Source organism: Coregonus lavaretus, assembly GCF_964263955.1.
Source record: "Coregonus lavaretus genome assembly, chromosome: 17".
NCBI lineage: Eukaryota > Metazoa > Chordata > Actinopteri > Salmoniformes > Salmonidae > Coregonus > Coregonus lavaretus.
In genome coordinates, this window is record NC_140004.1 from 1904658 (window position 1) to 1909146 (window position 4489).

At 44.8% G+C, this 4489-nt stretch overlaps 1 pseudogene across 1 annotated transcript; it reads right to left on the reverse strand.

The window, feature by feature from the left end:
* Positions 1–1480: 1480 nt before the first annotated feature.
* LOC311145007 (myosin light polypeptide 6-like) lies at positions 1481–3871 on the reverse strand (annotated as a pseudogene). Its single transcript has 2 exons — positions 3825–3871; positions 1481–2131 (listed from the first exon to the last, which is right to left on the reverse strand). The product of its transcript is annotated as a myosin light polypeptide 6-like (transcript).
* Positions 3872–4489: the final 618 nt, after the last annotated feature.

Genomic DNA, 4489 nt, shown 5'->3' on the forward strand with positions numbered 1-4489 from the left:
CTTGGCGTTACAAGCGCCATGCTCTACCAGCTGAGCTACAGAGGACCATTCAGAGACTTATCCCGAAGCCACTCCTGTGTTGTCTTGGCTGTGAACTTAGTGTCATTGTCCTGTTGGAAGGTGAACCTTTGCCCCAGTCTGAGGTCCTGAGCGCTCTGGAGCAGGTTTTCATCAAGGATCTCTGTACTTTGCTCCATTCATCTTTCCCTTGATCCTGACTAGTCTCCCAGTCCCTGCCGCTGAAAAACATCCCCACAGCATGATGCTGCCACCACCATGCTTCACCATATGGATGGTGCTAGGTTTCCTCCAGACGTGAAGCTTTGCATTAAGGCCAAAGAGTTCAATCCTGGTTTCATCAGACCACAGAATCTTGTTTCTCATGGTCTGAGTCCTTTAGGTGCCTTTTGGAAAACTCCAAGTGGGCTTTCGTGCCTTTACTCAGGAGTGGCTTCCGTCTGGCCACTCTACCATGAAGGCCTGATTGGTGGAGTGCTGCAAAGATGGTTGTCCTTCTGGAAGGTTCTCCCATCTCCACAGAGGAACTATGGAGTTCTGTCAGGGTGACCATTGGGTTGTTGGTCACCTCCCTGACCAAGGCCCTTCTCCCCCAATTGCTCAGTTTGGCCAGGCGGACAGCTCTAGGAAGAGTCTTGGTGATTCCAAACCTCATCCATTTAAGAATGATGGAGGCCACTATGTTCTTGGGGACCTTCAATGCTGTATAAATGTTTTGGTACCCTTCCTCAGATCTGTGCCTCCTGTCTCGGAGCTCTACGGACAATTCCTTCGACCTCATGGCTTGGTTTTTGCTCTGACATGCACTATCAACTGTGCGACCTTATATAGACATGTGTGTGCCTTTCCAAATCATGTCCAATCAATTGAATTTACCACAGGTGGACTCCAATCAAGTTGTAGAAACATCTCAAGGATGATCAATGGAAACAGGATGCACCTGAGTTCAATTTCAAGTCTTATAGCAAAGGGTCTGAATACATGCAAATAAGGTATTTCTGTTTCTTATTTTTTATAAATTTGCTAACATTTCTAAAAACCTGTTTTCGCTTTGTCATTATGGGGTATTGTGTGTAGATTGAGGACATTTTTTTTCTTTAATCAATTTTAGAATAAGGCTGTAACGTACACAATGTGGAAAAAATCAAGGGGTCTGAATACTTTCCAAATGCACTGTGTTTTTATTTTGTTTTGTTTTGAATCAGAAGCTAATTGGGTTTTCAACAGCTCGACTTTACCGGAGGCACATTCTGACAGTATGTTAACCGACTTAGCAAAAGCCGATTTAATGCCAGAAATGACCTTATATCACCAAATCTAGCCCAGTATGGAGACTTGTATCATTGCTTTTTATACAGTATATCTCCTAAAATGACTCAACACAACTAGAATGATGGGCATGACTTTATTTAGCAATCAACATTGTTCAGGATACAGATAGAAAGGGCAATACCTGTTCCATTCAGTTCTTTGAGCCAGGCAATGGTAAAGCAGAGTTTGTAATGAGGAAAATGAAACTAGGGATGTGACTCAAGAAAGAGCAGTGTTTGACAAATTCTGTGTAGTTGATGTGGCCACTTGAGTCCTCTTGTCAGACCATGAGTTGGTCCACTTCACTCTCCATCAGCTTCTCCCCAAGGGTAACCAGAATGTGCCTGAGCTCGGCCCCCATCATCGTGCCGTTGCCCTCTTTGTCGAAGGCTCTCATGCCCTCCACAAAGTCCTCAAAGGTCCCTGTCTCCTTGGTGCAGGAGATGTGCTGCAGCATGGGCAGGAAGGTCTCAAAGTCCACAAGCTTGGCGTTCATCTTCTCAGTCTTGGGCTTGCCCAGCAGCGTCAGCACATCAGCATTGGTGGGGTTATGACCCAAGGCCGCATCAGGTCTCCGCACAGGCGTACCTGATCTTCATCTCGCCCATTGGGGTCTCCTTGAACTCCTCAATCTGGTCCTGTGTGAAATCTAGAATTATGATCTTGAGGTCCACCTCAGGCTCCCTGGGAGGCTCAGGCTCAGGGGCCTTTCCTGGATCTGCCTTGGTCTTTTCTTTCTTCTTCTGGTTTCTTATGCTCGACATTCTTGGGTTCCACTTTTTCAGGGCCATGGTGACAGTACCTACTGCCACGACAGGAGTGTGTGTGGATGTGAGGAGAGAGTGAGCAAGCCGGTGATACAGGGCACACTGTGGAAGCCTCTAGAGCTTTTATACTGCCCTTAGTGTATATATGAGATAAGGGTTATTAGTGCATACTGTATATGAGATAAGGGTTGGCCAAAGCAATACATTGAACAACTTACCGTTCACTTCACATGGAACGTTTCCAGCAGCTGTCAAGCCCTCGACAATCCTATATCTAGGGGTTACATTAGGATTTTGGATGTTGGCTCTAACATATCATTTCCAAAGTGACATCTTAATTCAACTTGCTCAATCAATATTGATTTTGTTTTTAAAGGTACACTGCATTCCAATGGAATGCATATCTCCAGCTGGACTGGCTATTCTTATAAACAAAACATATTTACTTTTCATAAACATTTCAATAGTATTTAGAGAAATCGAAACCACAAACTAAACCTTTCAATATTTCCTTCAAAGTCTTTCAAGCTTGCTGGTGCAATTTTTTTCTCCAAGATTGACATCAATTTACAGTTGATTGTATTTATTTATTTAAAAAAGGTTACACTTCAAACAAAGTTATAAAGCTTAATGAAGCTAATTTTGAAGCTAATGTCGACCATAAGGGTAATAAAATAGGTCTTTGCATCTTTTGCTTTGCCAAAATGGCATATAGCTTACAGTATATTACCCTTTATATTGTTTAGTATTTTCCTATAAATGTTTCAGGCCTTTAAAGGGCTTATGAAGGCTTCATTAAACGTTCATAAGTTACTGTTTGTTTATTGTGACCATAAAATATATAATGCATATGTGGTCATGTGTGTTTACGAGCAAAGGATAAAATAGTTTGAGTTGTGGTATGGACAGGTATAGTGAAGTCAGTGATACTGTTAGCTGCACAGTGATGCCGGTTACACATCACAGTACATTTTGCAGTGTTAAACCAATACTCTCAGAGTACGTATGGTCCCACTCTACAGAATGTAAAAAGTACTCTGATTATAGTGTTACATTTGATGTGTTAATGTAACACTCTGTAGTGTAAAAAATGACCACTGCATTACACTTGCCAGTGTTACTCAAATTTAACACTATGGGGTAATTAACACTCACAATGTTAATTATATTCAACACTAAAGTTGATCTAGAGTAAACTCCTATTAGTGTTGAACAAAAACACTGTCACAGTAAGTCATGTTGGGTGTTGTTTTAACACTGTATGGTGTAATGCCTATTTTGTATATTTCCCATGGTGCCTTTTGAATCACTAACCCATGTCAAAAACATGCTTCAGTTAATGTCACGAACTCAGCCGAGGCTGCTCCTCCTCCTTGCTCGGGCAGGCTTCGGCGTTCGTCGTTACTGGAGTACTAGCTGCCACCAATCCATGTTTCTGTTTTCTACTTGTTTTGTCTTGATTGCACACACCAGGTTCCAATGTACGTTAATTTGTTTCCCTATTTTACCCTCTGGTTCTCTCATGGTGTTGTGCGTGATTGTACGTTGTCTTGTTGTCATTTGCTTTGTAAGTCGGTATTTTCTTCCCTGCGTGGAGGATATGTTTATTTACTTGTGATAAGTAAAGTAAGTCGTTGACCAAGTTCTGTGTCCTGCGCCTGACTCCGTCCTACCGCTACACACTGACGCATGACAGAATCACGCAGCCGTTATGGAGTCAGCAGGTACATCCATTCCTCCAGGATCGGTGAACGCATCCAGCAGCACTCGTCCATGCTACAGACTCTTGGCACAGCCATGGATAGAGTGGTACAGACTATGGAGCGATGGGAGAGGGGGGGTTATCCTACACCTCCTCCCACTACAAATCCCCCCACATCGCTGTCCACCCCTTCACCACCTGGATCCAGTGGGATTCGGCTCTCGCTCCCGAGGGCATATGATGGAACATCTGCCGGGTGCCAGGGGTTTCTGCTCCAGGTGGAGCTCTACCTGGCAACCAACCACCCGGCTCCCTCGGGATACGAGAGCGTGTCCGCCCTCATCTCCTGTCTGTCGGGGACAGCGCTCGAGTGGGCCAACGCTGAGTGGGGAAGTATAGACGCGGCATCGGTGCGCTATGAGGATTTCACCCGCCGTTTCCGGGCGGTATTTGATCATCCACAAGGGGGGGGAGAGCGGCGGGGGAACGGTTGTTCCACCTCAGACAGGGGAAGAGGAGCGCACAGGACTTCGCACTGGACTTCAGGACCTTGGCAGCATAAGGCGCTCGTAGATTCAGGCGCAGCTGGGAATTTTATGGACCGTCTATTTGCTCATAGATTAGGGATCCCTATTGTGCCTGTTGATGGCCCTTCCCTGCACATGCCTTAGATAGTCACCCTTTAGGGTCA